Below are 19,716 nucleotides of genomic sequence, written 5' to 3'. Positions count from 1 at the left end.
TTGAAAAATGGCTGTGGCTCCAGAGATTCCAAAAGGCAACCGTTTGACCTTGTGGAGCCCTTACAGCGTGTTCAGGATAAATATTGTTACGCGAAGGACGAGTCCGTCCGACGAGCAACTGTTTACAGGTTATATTTACAACAGGGGTTGCAGCACTGACCGGTTAGATTCACAGCGCGAGCCCAGTTCGTTCTTCCTCCTCTTTTCTTGACTGATGGCGCCCACGCACCTCGTTCAAACAAGCAAATACCACACGCGTGTAGCATAATCACCCGCCGGCAGAAGTGACGTGCCGGAGCGTCTAAATGTCATCACTGGGAGGGTGATACTGCTTCAGTCGTGTAACGTGGACGACATCACTGGACTGGGAAGCAGATGGGTCGTCAGGGACGATCTCGTAGGTGACGGGAGTCACGGCACGAAGTACTCGGTAGGGGCCTGTGTAACGAGACAGCAGTTTTTATGACAGGCCGACCCGACGCGACGGAGACCATAGAAGCACCAAAGAACCAGGCGGGAAGTGCACGTCCATGTGTCGCCGGTCGTACAGACGCTTTTGACTCTCTTGAGATTTCAGAAGGCAGTCACGGGCAATTTCCCCTGCTTGGGCACATTGAGCGATGGCTTCAAGTGCATATTCACTGGTCGGTGCCGCGTGAACAGGGAGGGTTGTGTTGAGGGGCAGTGCTGGTTCTCGACCGAACAAAAGGAGAAATGGCGAATAACCGGCGGTGTCGTGGCGCGAGGCAAATGTGACGAACGGCGTAGCGGCGTCCCAGTCAGTGTGGTCTAGAGAGATATATTTCGCGAGCATGTCCGTGAGAGTGGGACTGAGACGCTCCGTGAGGCCTTTGTTTGCGGATGGTATGACATGGAAAGCTTGTGCCTCGCGGCACAGGACAGCAGGATGTCCGCGGTAACTTTTGAAAGGAATGTCCGGCCACGGCCTGTGATGAGTTGTCGCGGAGCTCCATGTAATAAAATCACGCCGTGTAGAAGAAAATCGGCGTCATCTGTGGCGCAGCTTGTAGGAAACGCTCGGGTGATGACATAGCGCGTGGCGTAATCTGTGGCCACAGCGATCCACCTGTTCCCAGAGGCAGAAATTGATAAAGGGCCAAGTAAGCATAACCGAAAGAATGGTTCCGCGGGAATGTCAAGCGGTTGAAGGTACCCAGCAGGGAGCGTCGATGGTGTCTTGCGTCGCTGGCATTTCTCACACGCAGTTATGTATCTTCGAACGGAGCGAGCAAGCCCTGGTTAAAAGAAGCGTCGGCGGATCCGGTCGTAGGTACGTGACACACCCATGTGACCAACAGTCGGGAGGTCGTGAAGTGTTCATGGAGAACAGCCGCGCGAAGGTGTTTAGTAATCACATGGAGTAATGCAGGGCCATCGGGGTGAACGTTGTGGCGGTAGAGTACGCCATCTTGAAGTGTGAATAAGCGAAGGGAACTGTCGGCAAGTGAAGATTCCAGGCAGTCAATGATGATGCGCAAGAACGGGTCATGGCGCTGCTCGTCGGCGACATGGAGCAGTGGAAAAATAGAGAGAACACAGGCGTCTGTGTCAGTATCAGACGTATATGTCGGGTCTTCGATTGGGTAGCGAGAGAGGCAGTCTGCGTCCTGGTGCTGGCGTCCCGACTTGTAAGCCACTGTGTAGGGATATTCTTGTAGTCGGAGGGTCCAAGGACCGAGCCGTCCAGTAGGATCCTTGAGCGACGAAACCCAACAGAGCGCATGATGGTCTGTGATTACTGAGAAGGGCTTGCCACATAAATATGGGCGGAACTTTGAAACAGCCCAGACGAGAACAAGACATTCGCGCTCGGTAATCGAATAGTTGCGCTCTGCCGTTGTCGGGAGCCGGGTAGCGTAGGCTATAACGCGGTCGTGTCCGTGTTGGCGTTGCGATAAGACGGCGCCGATCCCATAACCACTGGCATCGGTTCAGACCTCTGTAGGTGCGGACGGGTCAAATTGGGCCAAGGCCGGTGGATTGGTGAGAATCGTGATAAGGCGTGAAAATGCGGCAGCCTGAGGAGAACCCCATGTAAAAAGCACGTCGTCCTAGAGAAGATCAGTTAGTGGCCAAGCGATTGCTGCGAAATTTTTCCGAACCGTCCAAAGAAGAACAAAGCCCTACAAAACTCCGGACGTGTTTTACAGACTGAGGTACAGGAAAAGCCGTTACTGCTCGAACCTTCTCCGGGTCGGGTTGTACTCCGGAAGCATTGACGAGATGGCCTAGCACTGTTCTCTGTTGGCCACGAAGTGGCACTTCGATGAGTTTGATTGGAGCACAACCTTGCGGAAGATGTCAAGGATAGCGGCGACGCACTCAAGGTGCATCTAAAATGTAAGAGAAAACACAAGGGCGTCGTCGCCCTTGTGTAACAAAGGCAAGTTGATCATTTGAAACCTTGAAACAGAGAGTCGATCATCCGTTCGAACGTGGTGGGGTCATTGCATAAACCGAACGGCATAACCTTGAATGGGTAGAGGCCATCTAGAGTGGCAAAAGCGATGTTTTCTTGGTCTTGTTCATCGACGGGAATCTCCCAATAGCCAGATCGAAGGTCGACGGACGAAAAGTTTTTGGCACCGTGAAGACAATCAAGAGCGTCGTCGATTCGTGGTAAAGGGTAAACGTCATTTTTAGTAATTCAGTTTAGGTGGCGGCAATCAACGGAGAAACGCCACGTGCCATCTTTCTTTTTGACGAGCACGACCGGTGACGCCCAAGGAGTCGACGAGGCCTCAACAATGTCTCTGGCGAGCATCTTGTTTACTTCCTGGTGAATAACTTGCCGCTCTGCCGTGGACACGCCATATGGTCGGCGATGAATGGGAACAGCATCACCAGTGTTTATCTGATGCTTAACAAGGGACGTTGACCAAGTGGTCGATTGTCAGTGTCAAATATGTCGCGGTGGGAAAGGAAAATGCGATATAGGGCGGCTGCTTGGTCAGGTGCGAGGTCCGGAGCGACAATGGGATTTAATGGGCCGTCGAGGTTCAAGACATCCAGCGGGTAATCAGGTGGATCTGGAGACGCGTCGGCTGCAAAAGCAGTGATGGCCATCTTTTACTGACCGGAACGTGGCCACCGTTAACATGCCTTCACTTAACACTTGCTTCGTCAAGCCAAAATTGATAACGTGGAGACACATGCGATTAGCCGCAAGGGTTACGACGGAGTGTGCCACAGAGATGTCGCGCGCCAGGAGGACATCACGAATAAGTGCGACGACATAGTCGCCATCAGCCACGGTTGCCATTGAGTCCAATTCGACGAAGGTTAGGGCTTCTAGAGGTCAGCGAACAAACGTTGTAGTGCAGAGGGTGTTCGGTTTTTTGGGGCGAACGTCTGAAAGAAGAGGAAGCTAGAGGCACAACGTATCGCTGGAACAGTCGCTGAGGGCAGGATGCGTCGTCAGAAAGTCGAGCCCGAAGATTAGGTCATTAGGGCAACTGGTCAGCACGGTTAACAGGACTGTAACTTGGCGGCCAGCAATTCATATGCGAGCAGTGCATATACCCCTGGCGGCAACACTGTAACCATTGGCGACGCGTACGGCTCGAGTGATGACAGGCGTAAGAACTTTTTTGAGGCGACGACATATGTTAGCGCTCAGTTTGGACACTTGAGCCCCGTATCAATTGATGCCGTCAACGGAACACCGTCTACGTTTATTTCAATTAGGTTTGAGTTGGTGAGGAGCGTCAACGGAAGATTTCGACAGGACGAACGTGATGCAGCACTAACTCCAAGAGCTGCATGACCTAGTTTTCCGTCCGGAATGGGCCATAATTGTTCGGCGGCGAAAAGCGGTGTGGCTGGGGTGACGGGAACCGACGGCGCTGAGGTGACGGCGAGCGAGGAGGATTACTGACATCGACGTATACGTCAGAGGTAGGAGGCATACGGCGAGAAGAGTAACGGCGCGGGTCGGCATATGGGCGAGGATACGGGGAAAAGGAGCTCGAATACGGGGACGTCCAGGATGCGTGGCAGTGGCGACCGACGTGTCCGATGCGGAGGCAACGGAAACAAATGGGCTTGTCGTCTGGAATTCTCCACTCGGCAGGGTTGCGGTATCAGGGAGGGGAATACAGATCGCCGTGAGGCGGAGCTGTCGGCACCGGTCGGGCCTCAGGTCGGGAGACGGAGCAGGCTGCAGGAAAACCTAGGTTTGCAAATTCTTGCCGCAGAACTGCCTGAATGAGGGAGATTGCTGGTGCTGGTTGGTCAACGGTGGGTTCCAGTGGGCGTGAATGGAATGGCGCAGGACTTGTAGCCTCGAATTGACGGCGAACAATACTTGTGACGTGCTCATTTAAAGGTGGTGAAGCGGTAAGGTCAACGCACGACGACGTCGCAGCTGCGTTAGGGAGCCGGGAGAACTGTGGAATGACGCGGCGGCTTTTGGCGAACTCAAAGCGGCGGCACTCCTTGACAATCACATCATTTGTGGATACATTGTTGAAGACCAACAAGTTGAAGGCGTCGTCCGCGATCCATTTAAGTACGTGGCCGACTTTTTCAACCTCAGCCCTTTTCTCGTCGACTTTCCGGCAAAGAGCGAGCACGTCTTGCATATACGAGACATACGATTCAGTAGAAGACTGAACTCGGGTAGCAAGCTTTTCTAGCAGCCAGCTGCCGACCTGTGGGATTTCCGAAGAGGTCGACGAGGTTCTCCTTGAAAGCATGCCAGCTAGAGATCTCGTCGTCGTGTGTCCGGAACCACTTACGAGGAGTTGCGCCCAAGTAGAATGGGACATTGGCTAGCGTAATGGTAGGGTCCCAGCGGCTGTTTTGGCTAACACGCTCATGACATCAGTGGTGGATACATTGTTGAAGACCGACAAGTTGAAGGCGTCGTCCGCGATCCATTTAAGTACGTGGCCGACTTTTTCAACCTCAGCCCTTTTCTCGTCGACTTTCCGGCAAAGAGCGAGCACGTCTTGCATATACGAGACAAACGATTCAGTAGAAGACTGAACTCGAGTAGCAAGCTTTCCTAGCAGCCAGCTGCCGACCTGTGGGATTTCCGAAGAGGTCGACGAGTTTCTCCTTGAAAGCATGCCAGCTAGAGATCTCGTCGTCGTGTGTCCGGAACCACATACGATGAGTTGCGCCCAAGTAGAATAGGACATTGGCTAGCGTAATGGTAGGGTCCCAGCGGTTGTTTTGGCTAACACGCTCATACAGGTTGCGCCAGTCCTCAACGTCGGCATTATCTTGGCCAGAGAATATACGAGGATCGCGGGGATTGGTAACCGTAACGTACGTTGCTGTCGGGGTCTCAGGAGTAGAAGGAGACCAGGTGTCGTCACTGGGAGCTATGGCGGAAAGCAGGACGGTGCGGCCGCTGCGGAGCTCCGTGGCGAGCACGGAGAACCGCACCCTTCACCACAATGTTACGCGCAGGACGCGTCAGTGAGACGAGCAACTATTTACAGGTTATATTTACAACAGCGGCTGCAGCGCTGACCGGTTAGATTCTCAGCGCGAGCCCAGTTCGTTCTTCCTCCTTTTTCTAGAGTGATGGCGCCCGCGCGTCTCGTTCAAACAAGCAAATACCACACGCATGTAGCAATATCTCTGCTTTCTGTGGTTTCACGTGAAGTTGCTGGTAAGCCTGTGCTAAATCTAGGGTACTGAAGACCTTGCTGCCCCTCAGTGGCTGAGGACGTCATCTGTTGCGGGAAGTGGATAATCTGTCTTCTTCAATACCTGATTCACCGTACAACGGAAGTCACTGGAAATTCGTAACGAAGCATTCGTCGTTCGAACCATTACGAGAGGTGTTGCCCAATCCGAATGCTGCGCAGGCTCGATTATGCCTTGATGTTGCAGTCGATCCAATTCCACCTCTAGAGTCTACCGCAGCGCGAAGGGAACCGGATGTGGTTTTAGGAACTTTGGCGTTGCTCCTTCCACAAGTTGGATTTGTACCGCAGGACCGACATGTCTTGAGATGTCCTCGTCCATCACAGACTGGTGCTTGTCCAGAAGCTTGAAAACAAGTTCGTCGTTTGCTACGTCATTGACGCCTGTTATCTGTATACCCAGATGAAGAAGCAAATTTCGTCCGAGGAGGTTACACCCTGCTGCCTTGAGAACGACAAGCGGTAATCTAAACCTCTTGTGCCTGTACGTTACTTCCACCCTTGAACAGCCGAGAACTCGAAGGGGGTGATCTGACCATGTGCGTAGGAGAACGTTGTTCGTCTCAAGCCGTGGTGGGTCATGTGTCCACATGGCTTCGAACGTGGCCTCACCAATGAGAGTGCAGGCTGCAGCTGAGTCGACCTCAAAATCCAAGGACTTGCCATGCATACATAGCTGCATCATGACCTTATATGTGCTGGTCGCATCGCCTAAGGAGTTCAGTTCGTAAAGTGCCACGTCTGGTGTTGAGGCTGTTGTCGAAGTTCCTTGTCGTGGATTTTCGATATTGTTATTCCTCTTGGTTCTTGCCTCTTGCCGCTTCTTTATGCACGCTTTTACAATGTGTCCGCGTTTCTTGCAGTAGTTGCAGGAAGCTGTCTGAAACTTGCAAGTGTCCGGACTATATTGCGCATCACAACACCAACAGTGCTGATTCTTTTTTTTGGGTATATGTAGTACTGGAGCTACCTTGCTTTTCTTTATAGTAGATGCTTGTGCAGGTTTCGAATCACGATGTTGTACAGAAAGGCTCTCATGTAGATCAGAACGAAAAAGGGGGTCCGAATTTCTATATCCCCCAAAACTATTTTTGTGTACTATACCACACAGTTATTTTAAATAGACATTGATAAGTGTTTCCACATAATAAAAATATTATATTTAGAATATTGCTACGGAATAGCATTTCCAATGACGAAGATGCGAGCAGTAAGAAGACGACGACGACGATTGGAGGCTAGCGCGGGCTGTTGCCTCTTGGCCAAGTGCGGCGTATTACGTTGTAAATATACTTGTATATAGCTTTTCATCTGCGTCTTCTTACGTAACATATCTGGTGGAGGTGGACGTTCCCTGTACCTCGTCACGGAGCTTCGCAGTGGACGGTATGTCGAGCCTTCCTTCATGGCTCCCGGTGATGACAACTCGACTCAGCCGCCTCCGACACCTGCTGCCACTTCTACGAACCTACATCACTCTCCCTGCTCCTCGTGATCCTGGCGTATTCTCGGGCAAAGATGGGGAAGACATCGAAGACTGGATCAGCCTATACGAACACGTCAGCCGCAATAACCGTTGGGACCCTGCTACCATGCTCGCCAACGTAGTCTTTTACCTCGGTGGCACACCTCGAGTTTGGTTTCGGACGCACGAAGATAAGCTCACCAGTTGGGATTCGCTCAAGCAAAAGCTCCGAGACTTGTTCAGCAACCCCTATGGTAACCAACTCGCCGCGCAGAAGGCGCTTTTCGGCCATGTGCAGACGTCAACAGAGCCCTGTGTCACGTACATTCAGGACGTCTTGGCTCTGTGCCGCAAAGTTGATGCACACATGACTGAGTCAGACAAGGTATCCCACATCCTCAAAGGCATTGCCGATGACTCCTTCAACTTGCTCGTATTCAACAACGTCGCGACGGTGGATGCAGTTATAAACGAGGGAGGCGCTGTCGCTGCAGCATTAGAACCTATGAAAATTGTAAAAGTAGAGAAAGGAATCGGTGCATCTACAAAAAGAAAACGCTAATTTGATTTTCATGGGTCCGACTCGGTCACCAAGTTACCTTGAATCAAGCATGTCGATGTTGATTCATCTTCAACGTCGCATATGCGCGCCAGCAAGATCGGTCACAGAAATAAAGAAAAGCTAAATAAAGAAACAGAATAGTAAAAATAAATAATAAGCCTATCTATTGAGGAAATATAGCAAGCTTTCAAAAAGATAGTGACCCAAGGAACCTGTTACAAAATCTGATCATAGAGAAAGCACGCCGTTAACACATCCGGTTCAATGTATCTATGGACCCTTTTCGCAGAGCTGTTCGTTCTCGAGAAACGAGATGGCGCTTTCAGCGGCGCGCCGCACGTTGCCTCATCGAAAGCGCGCGAATACGAAACCTTTGCCGCTTCAGCACTGTTTCTGCGCGATCAGCTGTTGGAAGTGCTACTAGATTTGAGCTGGCGCATTGTGCTCGATTCGTGCTGCAAAGCTGTGCGACCCTTTTCTTGGCGACATCTCACACTCGCCAACGTAATTGCATATGGCTAGAAATCCGAAGCAAAAATAAGGGCTTCCGAGGGACACTCAGTACCTCCGCGTTGCTTGCATGACTACGTCAACCCGCAATATAAGCGGCACCGATAGCTAAAGAAACCTGAAAACAGTATCACATTGTTTATAGATTTTGCGAAACGTTCTTGCTGTTTCTAACTTTCTTTCGCCAAGCTTATGCTCATGGCACGTAAGTCTAGGCATTTACTCTTGCAGCTGCGTAACGCAACAATCTGCAGCTCAACATAGCCTTTCATTTAATGAGCCGTGGATTTGCTGCGCGACAATTCGCCAGCACGTTTGCAACTTACCTTATAAACATAGTGGTAACCGACACATTCCAGGACTTCGAGTCGCTGTGCCAAGACATCTAAAGGAGCTGCCATGAATGGACTGTAGGTACTCATCGTTGAATCGATTTACACGCCGAAGGTGCGCTCCGTGTTCAAATGAGAAAGCGAGTCTCTCACGTTCCTCACTTCGATTCGCTTTCCTGTTGACGTTGAAGATAGCGCGTCTCTGTAAAAAAGGGAAGACCATATACAATGTCACTCCCTGTTTAAAAAAAAATATTCGATCCACTTCAGTGATTGCTAGATTCTATGGGCTCAATGGCAGCGAACAGGCGGTAAGATGTGTTTCAAGACGGCTCACTTTCTTTCTCGGTCCGCGTCTTTTCCAGAAGCTGCACGACATGAATTCGATTCGCCTCTGCTCACTGGATTAGTTCACAAGGTGCTGAACCTCACTGTTCAATTCGCCAGTGCAGTTTTTTGCCAGCTTAAAGAAGTTGCACGAAACGCTAGCGCAATTTACCCGTTGCCGTGGAGCGGGGGCCGAGTTACGGAGGACGTGTGGCGAACGTTTCAAGTGGGCATTGGTGAATTATGACAACTCAGAACACTCGGACATGTCTCGTTTTCCATTCCTATTTTCGTTCGTCATGCAATGTGCGCTGTTCGTTCGCCTTGTTTCTTCCGTATACTAAACGAGTTGTCTTGCGTGTATATTTGTGGCCATTAATTACAGCGTTCCGGAGTGTCTGAACCATAATTTACGAACCGCAGAGGCGTTTGACCAATATCTCAAAAATCCTCAAGCTGCCACAATTTTGCCTATCAAGTGCTTCAAAGTGTTTCACCAAAGTTATCCGTATTGTGTTCCTGTTCCGTAAAAGAACAATGCGTGATGTTTTGTTCCCATTTGATGTAATTGAGGGCCTTACTAAGGGTTAAGTGTATGAAGTTATTTTTCCTTCACTAATTATAGGCTTCGCAATGAGTTATAGAATGCACTTTTTCTTCACATTTCATGCATTCAACGACGGCTCTAGAAGTTATTTTGGTACTCTGAGCTAACTATTTTGGACACCTACATTTACAGTGAAGCTATTTATGCGACAAGAAGCGGTCAAAATATTTGTATGCCAATTTACACTGTTTTCCGAAAAGCCTAAGTTAGTCACGAAGTGGTGTATAAATTAAAGAAAACTGTAACTTGTTGGGAGCCATGCGCAGCCGAACATTTAGTGTGGGTCTCTCATTTACGGGTCAAGTTAAAATTGCCAAGCCGTAGTCTTTGGCCCGTTTAGAGGCCTTCTATCGAACGCTTAAGAAGTACGCTGTCGTCTTGGGAGGACCGTACATAGCAGTCATTGCGTACTTAAAGGTAATAGAGGACACTGCATTGTTGACGTGTACTGAAAGTTTGATGTGTGTGCGATAATTGTGTGCTTTCAAAACACTCACTCAATCCATGTGTTCTTACAATTTTTATTAGTTGTGCGAGGCATGCAGTTGCTCGTTTCTGAGCTGCTCGGTGAAGTATGCGCGCCGCTGTGTATATCTAATTGGAAAATTGTAACAGCACTAACACATGCATCCACAAAGTAACAAGAACTAGACACAAGGGCTGAATTTTATTGACGGAAGATGGTTACCTTATATAAGGGCAAATCCAGATATGAAGTGGAAGGGAGCGATACAATCGGAAAAAATGACATTGCCAATCGATGAACGTACGAAGTGGAAGGGAGCGCCCTTTAGCCCGGCGTATCTCCAGCGTATGAAATGTAACGAAGTGCCGGTCAGTCAGGCACATCACCAGCGCTTGACGTACGGGGCCGGTCGGACTGGTCGCAGAGTTGCGAAGGTTGAGGACCGGGCGTGTTGGTATAGCATATTAGAGGCTCGATTGCGTGACATTTGGACGACACACAGAAGAGAAACACACATCACAGAGCGCTACTTGTTGTTACCCTCCCCCCTCCTCCCCCGAGTATCTTCCAATATTTATTCCATTGACAAGGGAATAAAACGATAGTTGCAAGTAGCGCGCTGTTGTACGTGTTTCTCTTCTGTGTGCGTCGTCCAAATGTTACGCAATCGAGCCTCTAATATGCCCGCAGAGTTTTGACTACCGCACCGACAAAAACTCTGTTGCTTTCACCTCTTTAGAGCGCGTTTGTTAATGATTAATAATGTATGTTATGTTCTTTTTTTGTATATGTTACCAAGTGTTTATCAATTATTTATTTCAATGCGCAATGTGGTTTGCATTGTTATTGTGGAAGTATCTCACTTTTTTTTTCATATATTGTATAACTGCAATGTTTTATGGCCACTATATAAATGTAATTTATATGGCGCTTGATGTGTTACCCCATGCAGCCATATTGTACCTAAGGGGGTGAGGTTACCTCAAGCCGCGTCTCTGTGGCTTTTCTCCCTCATCCACCTCCGTTTACCACTCCTCTGTACATGTGTGTGTGTGTATATGGAAAGCAATCAATCAAATCAAATCAAATCAAATCAGTTCGACCTCTCTCTCCTAGAGTACCCTGTCAACAAACACCTTGACATTTGATGGGGAGTGCTGCGTACAACTACATCAGCGCTGGAACTTCGAAGCCGAACCCTTCAACCATCTCGGTCCTTGCCGCACGATCCTGCCCAGCCTTCTTGAACGATGCTTGACGATCCAGCTCAACTAGCTGCAGTCACGGCACGAACTTTCATCTGTGCTGGCGTGCAGCGGCAGCGGGATCCTGCTATTTTTGCAAGTACCGGTGATCAGGACGTCGAGGAGTGGCTCGCCTCGTACGACATAGTGAGCGCGAGAACCACTGGGATGATTGGGCAAAGCTCAACAACGTAATTTTCTAGTTGAGCAGCGTTGCACATTCGTGTTACCCTAACCACGGGCCCTCTAGCGTTAACCTATTCCAATATGTTCTTGTTCCAATGTCCTGATGTCAAATTTGAGTAACCGCCAACGCAAGCATCGGGCGCATGGTTGTCGGAACCGACCAATCAAACGCTCTCCTCGTTCATAGGAGGTCACTTTTGTTTGCTTGAAAAACGAATAACATTGCCTACACTGAGCCGCTTGTCTTGTCTAATTGGCTCACATGTGGCGAGGAGCACGCTCAAGTGGAGAGGGATTCAATGCGGCCGAGCCACTGCACTGAAAATCGATAACCCGATGAAGAGGGTGCAGCCGGAGTCTGCGATTGGTCCGCTTTCCCTTACTTAGCTTGCGGCGGCTCGTCGACAGTCGCGGCGGCATGCAACGGAAACTTAAGAATGATGCTAAAACGGATCCTCAGCAAAGAAGAGTTGGCAGAACGAGGTCGTAAAAGTGCTGAAAGTGCTTGAAAGCATTACACGGCCACGCAAAAAGCTTTATTACACGCCAATAAACCCATGCTCTCCGGCAGGTGGGAGAGCCACTGCATGAGCTATCGGTGACAGCCATCTTTTATTCCTTTCCGACCAGGGCAGCCTGCGGCTATTCAGAAAAAAATTCAGTTTTGTTCGACATATTAATGCATCTTTAACGCTTACACGTCAATTTGACGCGGTGAGTTTTCACGGTTTCGTGACGTCGCGTGACAGGCAGGTGAAGTGGGTGCAGCCCAGAAACTTCTGACCTATAGCCGAGGGCTGATGGCGAAAAGATGTCGAATTAGAAATAACTATTTTTCTTTTGTTCGGTCAAATCATCCATAATCGGTGTGTACACGTCATATCAGATGGGGAGCTATCGCGGTTTTCGTGACGTCGTGTGAAAGACAGGTTAAGTGGGAGTGCTCCAAAAAAGTTTTTGACGGATCGCGAAGGGCTTATTGCAGAATTATAATAGAAAAGTTTGGAATAGTTTTACGTTATAGTGCCCCACGAATCCAACATACCGACATGGGGCGGGATCGGAGATCTTTGTTCGATACGCGTTCTGTTCGGTTCCTCCAACGTCACAACGTGGCAGTATGCAAACTTTCTGTGAGCGGAGCCGAGAGAGCAGCCAATCGCCAAGCGGTGAACTCCCCGGAAGTTTATTTCCCTCGTTTGTCGTCTGCTTGCAGACAGCATACTACATAACGAAATGTTTCTTGTCTTCCAATGAATTAAATCTTTATCTAAAAAATGTACTTTTTTCTCCTCAAGCTTAAACACGTTTTCGAATAGCAGTGCGCCTGAATAATACAATTTATAACTATTAGTTTCTCTGCGTCGCCCCTAGGTGGTGTCGCGCACAGCGAAAAAAAAAGAAGAAACGATGAGCACAGTGGCGCACTTTTCAAGAGACAGCAACAACATTCCAGTGGCTCGCGTACACGGAGGATGGGGTCGATTTCGTTGTACAACCAACGCACTATTTGTTTCGAGAAACGAAAGCGATGCCGGAATTCGCTTTCTGCCCTTTCTTCAAACGCGTTTCGCACCGCCACCCACTCTCCTTCCTCCTCGAGCGACGCCAGCGCAACAGCCTAAGTTCCCAAAGAAAGCGCCATTTTCTCAAATTAAACTATGGATTGGATCCGAACGTGTCATTCCGCAGCCGCCGCCGCTGGTTGGATTCAATCTAATCCACTAGACGCGCCATGCGAAGCCGGTCTCGTAACGAGCGATGATCGCTCCAAACTTCTCAACTCCCGTCGCGTTCGGCGCCTAGCAGACGAAATGCTCAGTGGGAGCATGATTGACAGAAGCGTGTCGTCATTTCGACGTCACCAAAAACGTGGCCACGCCCCGCGGCTGGCGACGTCGGCGCGGAGTAGGCCAATCGCGCGAACCGGTAACCGAACGAACGCGCCCAACAACGATCTCCGATCGCACCCATACTCGGCGTTCAAGACCAACTCCGCGGAAGTCTTTGGTCCTCCTACTGTCCACAAACTTTAGGGCGAACAACGCCTGCGCGGACGCGCCCATCAACCAGGTGAGAATTTCGCCAGCTACATCGAAGCCGTCGTTAATCTGTGCAACAGTGTCGACGCAACTATGCCAGATATACTCGGCGTTCAAGACCAACTCCGCGGAAGTCTTTGGTCCTCCTACTGTCCACAAACTTTAGGGCGAACAACGCCTGCGCGGACGCGCCCAGCAACCAGGTGAGAATTTCGCCAGCTACATCGAAGCCGTCGTTAATCTGTGCAACAGTGTCGACGCAACTATGCCAGATGCCGACAAGATCAGGCATATCCTCGAGGGAGGACGACGCCTTTCAGATGTTGGTCGCCGGAAACCCGACCACATTGTCTGTCGTCATTGCGCTTTGTCAGAGTTATGACAAACTTCTAAAGCAGCCAGTAGACACACGACATCCGTGCTCAGAGTTCGCCGCTGTCTCAGGGATGACGATAGATGTTGACGAGTCGCCTCTAATGCACCAGATAAAGGAATTCGCGCGAGAAGTTGCTCGGCAGCTTTCATTGGTGCTCTTTAAGAACGCGCAACCATATTCTCTATTGACACCGGGGTTACAGAGCGTCATCAAGGAGGATGTCGCCGAGTGCCGGCCAGCTGTTATTCAACCGCCTACCGTCGCGGCGCCCCTGACGTACGCTGACGTCGCTGCAAGGCCGCCCTTCGCTTCACGTCCACCTGTAGAAGCTGTTGCGCGACCGCCCCCGATTCCCTTCTCACCGCCTACACCACAGCTACCACATCAGCCAAATCCATGGCGCACGGCGGACAACCGCCCTAATTGTTACCATTATGGTATACCGGGACTCGTTCCCCGCTTTTCTCGACGCCGTATACTGCATATTTATGATAACCGCCGACCGATGAGCACTTACGCTCCTCAACAACTACAATCTCCTGTGCCGCCAGATGAAACCCCTGTTTTCAACCATGCTCGTCGTTCCCCATCCCCACGCCGCCGCTCCATCTTACTGATGAGAAGAGGCCAAGCCCTCTACCTCAGGGAAACTAAGTGTCACAGCTCCCGAGGCAAGAACAGCGTCCCCTTTGATTTGCCAAAGGCCTCGAAATAAGCCCTGCAACGTCATTGGGGTAAAGTCGAAGGGATGTGAATATTCGCACTGGTCGATACGGGCATAGCAATTTCGGTATTACATGCAGGACTTTGCCGACGAATAGCAAAGGTAACGACATCACTTAAGGGAGTGTATTTGAGTACTGCGAGCACACAGCCTGTCGAACCATTGCGAGCCTGCACTGCACGTGTTGTCATCGAGGAGTCGCTTCTTGTCACTGAATTCGTTGCGCTGCCGTCCTGCTCCTACAATGTTATCCTCGGCTGGGATTTCCTTTCGTGAAATAATGTCATCATTGACTGTGCCCGCGCCGAGGTGGAGTGGTCTTTTCTTGCCGATGCAGCCACGAACCACGATCCTGTGACGTCTACAAAAATGCTTGTGGCCGAAGTTATTGACATCCCTCCTCATTCAGCCGCCATCGTCTCCGTATCTTGCACATCAGCACGTGAAGCAACCGCGGTATTCACGCAATGTGACTTCTTCGTCCGTCGCCGTTCCCTTCCGTTGCCCTTTGCCGTCATCGCCTTCAGTTTTAGCTGGGGTGTCATCATGATCATGATCATCATCATCATCATCAGCCTGGTTACGCCCACTGCAGAGCAAAGGCCTCTCCCATACTTCTCCAACAACCCCGGTGATGTACTAAGTGTGGCCATGTTGTCCCTGCAAACTTCATAATCTCATCCGCCCACCTAAATTTCTGCCATCCTCTGCTACACTTCTCTTCCCTTGGAATCCCGTCCGTAACCCTCAATGACCATCGGTTATCTTCCCTCCTCATTACATGCCCTGCCCATGCCCATTTCTTTTTCTTGATTTCAACTAAGATGTCATTAACTCGCATTTGCTCCCTAAATCAATTCGCTTTTTCTTATCCCTTAACGTTACACCTATCATTCTTCTTTCCATAGCTCATTGCGTCGTCCACACTTTAAGTAGAACCCTTTTCGTAAACCTCCAGGTTTCTCAGCCGTACGTGAGTACTGGTAAGACACAGCTCTTATACACTTTCTCTTGAGGGATAATAGCAACCTGCTGTTCATGATCTCACAACGCCTGCCAAACGCAACCCAACCCATTGTTATTCTTCTGATTATTTCAGTCTCATGATCCGGATCAGCGAGCGGTCACTACCTGTCCAAAGTAGATGTATTCGCTTACCGCTGCCCGTGCCTCGCTACCTATCGTAAACTGCTGTTCTCTTCCGAGACTGTTAAACATTAGTTTAGTTTTCTGCAGATTAATTTTTAGACCCACCCTTCTGCTTTGCCTCTCCAGGTCAGTGAGCATGCATTGCAATTGGTCCGCTGAGTTACTATGCAAGACAATATCATCAGCGAATCGCAAGTTACAAAGGTATTCTTCATAAACGTTTATCCCCAATTCTTCCCAATGCAAGTATCTGAACAGCTGCTGTAAACACGCTGTGAATAGTATTGGAGAGATCGTATCTCCCTGCCTGACGCCTTTCTTTATTGGGTTTGCTTGCTTTCTTTATGGAAGACTACGGTGGATGTGGAGCCGCTATAGATATCTTTCAGTATTTTTACATACGGCTCGTCTACACTTTGATTCCGTAATGCCTCCATGACTGATGAGATTTCGACTGAATCTAACGCTTTCTCGTAATCGATGACAGCTATATATAAGGGTTGGTTACATTCCGAACATTTCTCTTTCACCTGATTGATAGTGTGAATATGTCTATTGTTGAGTAGCCTTTACGGAATCCTGCCTGGTCCGTTGGTTGACAGAAGTATAAGGTGTTCCTGACTATATTAGCGATTACCTTAGTAAATACTTTGTAGGCAACGGACAGTCAGCTGATCGGTCTATAATTTTTCAAGTCTTTCGCGTCCCCTTTCTTATGGATTAGGATTATATTAGCGTTCTTCCAAGATTCCGGTGCGCTCGAGGTCATGAGGCATTGTGTATAGAGGGTGGCCAGTTTTTCTATAACAATCTGCCCACCATCCTTCAACAAATCTGCTGTTACTTGATCCTCCCCAGCTGTCTTCGCCTTTTGCATAGTTCCCAAAGGTTTCTTTACTTCTTCCGGCGTTACTGGTGGGATTTCATATTCCACTAGACTAGTTTCTCTTCCAGTATCGTCGTTGGTGCCACTGGTACTGCACAAATCTCTATAGAACTCCTGAGCCACTTAAGCTATCTCATCCATATTAGTAATTATATTGCCGGCTTTGTCTCTTAACGCATACATCTGATTCTTGCCTATTCCTAGTTTCTTTTTCACTGTTCTTAGGCTTGCTCCATTCCTGAGAGCTTGTTCAATTCTATCCACATTTTACTTCTTTATGTCAGCTGTCTTACGCTTGTTGATTAACTTCGGAAGGTCTGCCAGTTCTATTCTAACTGTAGGTTTAGAGGCTTTCATACATTGGCGTTTATTTATTTATTTATTTATTTATTTATTTATTTATCTATTTATTTATTTATTTATTTATTTATTTAACATACTTTCAGGGCACAAAGGCACTACAGAAAGGAGTGGGGAAGAAATGGCAAGGCGTGCAGCAAACAAACAAACAGAAGTATTACAAGGCGTCTTGTAAAGCGATCTTGAACAGGTGGTCATCAGCAATGCTGGCGATTGTGGAGGGAAGGTGGTTCCATGCGACACTTGTTCTAGGAACAAAAGAGTCATTACACAATTTTGTGCGACAAGAAGGTAGCCCCACCTTGAAGCGATGATTGGTCCTTGAAGATATGTAATGAGGTGTATGAAACAAAACGTCCTTCATCTCGTTGTTCTGATAATAGATTTTATGAAAAAGGCTAAGGCGAGATGACTTTCGACGCAACGAAAGGTCAGGCAAATTTAGGGTTTTCTTCATAGATGTGACACTGGAATGACGTGAATAATTCGACAAGATGAAACGTGCGCCGCGATTCTGAATGGCTTCAAGAGTTTGAATGAGTGTAGTCTGAGTAGGATCCCATATGGCGCATGCGTACTCTAATTTAGAACGTACCAAGGTTTTGTAAAGTGTTAAGTTCAGGGACGATGGGGCATCAAAAAAGTTTCGACGCAGATAACCAAGCATGCGATTGGCGTTGTTAGTTACGTATTCTACATGCGTATTCCACGATAGATTAGAAGAAATGTGAACACCAAGGTATTTATAGCTGTCAACAGATGGTAATGGAATATTATTGAGGCGGTAAGTACGCCGACAATGATTAGTGCTGTGGCGAGAAACCTGCGTACTTTTACATTTAGTTGTATTAAGTGTCATGAGCCATTGACTACACCATTCAAATACCCTATCTAGATCACGTTGCAGATTGACATAATCGTCATGGTTGGTAATTTTCTGGTAAACCACGCAGTCATCTGCAAACAGTCGGACAGTTGAGGAAGAAAGGCAAGTAGGAAGATCATTAATATAAATCAAGAAGAGCAGAGGGCCCAAAACGGACCCTTGCGGGACACGTGATGTTACGGCAGAATTACGTGAAGAGAAGTCGTTAGCCGTCACATACTGACTACGGTTAGAGAGAAATTCCTTAATCCATGCAAGTACATTGGGGTCTATGTTAAGTTGATTAAGCTTGAAGATAAGTAGATCGTGTGAGACGGAGTCAAATGCTTTAGCAAAATCTAAATATATGCAATCAGTATCAAAGTCATGATCCGCGTTAATAAACAAGTCGTTAGTGAAACATAACAATTGCGCTTCACACGAAACTGCTTTACGGAATCCATGCTGATAAATGCTGAAGAAGGAATTGGACTCAAGGAATTCAATGAGGTGCGAGTATATTATATGCTCTAGGATTTTTACTGGAATGGATGTTAATGATATGGGGCGGTAATTATTGGGGGAATGTACATCACCAGATTTATGCACAGAGACCACCTTCCAATCAGAGGGCAGTGTAGACATCTGTAATGACTGTTGAAAAAGCTTTGACAATATCAGTGCAGAATAAACTTGTGTACACTTCAGCATTTTTGATGAAATACAATCTGAACCGGCCGACGAAGACACTTTTAAGTTGACAATCAGCCTTTCGACACCAACCGCATCAATAGCGATATAATCCATTGGGAAGAAATTGGTTTTTGGTATATGCGGAAATACTGTGGGAGTGCTCTTATGAAAATGAGTAACAAACACATTGTTCAGAACATTGCAGCATTCGCTTTGAACTACTGGGACATCAGATTGGAGATTGGAGATTGATAAGATCTTTCGTAGCACCCGCTGCGTTGCAGGTCTGACCGCCGCCGTGGTCAGTTGCTTCGCAGCTGCTGGGGACTGAGGGCCGGAGTTTTATTGTTCTGTTCATATAGGAGATTGTGGCCAAGTACCGCACCAGGGTGGCCAATCCGGCTCTGGTGAGGGAGTGCGTTGCCGGTTCTGGTCACCGGGATGAGGCCGCACTCCAGGCCTGTTTATGCAATTTTATCGACACGCGGATTCTTTTTTTAATCCGGTGGAAAATTGCGTGGCACCGGGATTCGAACCATGGTCCTCTTGCTCGCGAGGCGGATGCTCTACCTCTACGCCACCACTGCACCGTGGTGTCATATGTACGGGCAATGTGTCTTTTCTGCTGATTACTTTGCTTCGCGGAGAGGGCCTCGGTTATGTGCAAACTGTTTATTCTACTGTGCAGTTCGATGCTCTTAACAATGCACATTCGACGTCGTTCGCCGCCTTCGACAGTGCCAATGGACCGCCGTTGGAGTGCTTCCATCCCTGAATCTCCGGTGATCTGACAACCACACATCCCGCGCAACTTATCAGATGGCTACGCGAATTTGCCACCTCCTTCGACTGCCATCAACATTATCTCGGCCGCACCACCACAGTATCGCACAGCATCAACACCAGATCGCGCGCCGCCTTCCGGAAGCGTCCTTAAGGTGTCTCAGCTTCTGAATGCCGTGTCATCGACGTACAAGTGAGCGATATGCTTCGGCGTGGCGCGATTCATCCGTCCCATAGCCCATGGGCGTCGCCAGTCGTCCTCGTAAAAAAGAAAGTTGGTTCTATTCGCTTCTGCATAGAGAACAGACGCATTAACAAAATTAAACGCAAGGACGAATATCCCCTACCGCGTATAGACGATGCTCTTGACTGTTTGCAAGGTGCCGAGTTCTTTTCCCCTTTAGATTTCCGGTCTGGATATTGGTAAGTCTCCATGGCAGTGGCTGACCGCTCAAAAA

At 48.7% G+C, this 19,716-nt stretch overlaps 1 protein-coding gene across 2 annotated transcripts in view; it reads right to left on the bottom strand.

Annotated features, from left to right (window-relative positions):
- Positions 1-19,716, bottom strand: part of LOC129383097 (uncharacterized) — a 167,653-nt gene that overhangs the window by 108,947 nt on the left and 38,990 nt on the right. For both annotated transcript variants that reach the window (XR_011893137.1, XR_008611029.2), the window contains exon 2: positions 8,545-8,752. The gene's annotated coding sequence lies outside the window, so the exon portion shown is untranslated. The remainder of the gene's footprint in view (positions 1-8,544; positions 8,753-19,716) is intronic.

This window comes from Dermacentor andersoni, chromosome 3, assembly GCF_023375885.2.
Source record: "Dermacentor andersoni chromosome 3, qqDerAnde1_hic_scaffold, whole genome shotgun sequence".
Taxonomy (NCBI): Eukaryota; Metazoa; Arthropoda; class Arachnida; order Ixodida; family Ixodidae; genus Dermacentor; species Dermacentor andersoni.
This window is presented reverse-complemented; position numbering and strand designations above follow the sequence as displayed.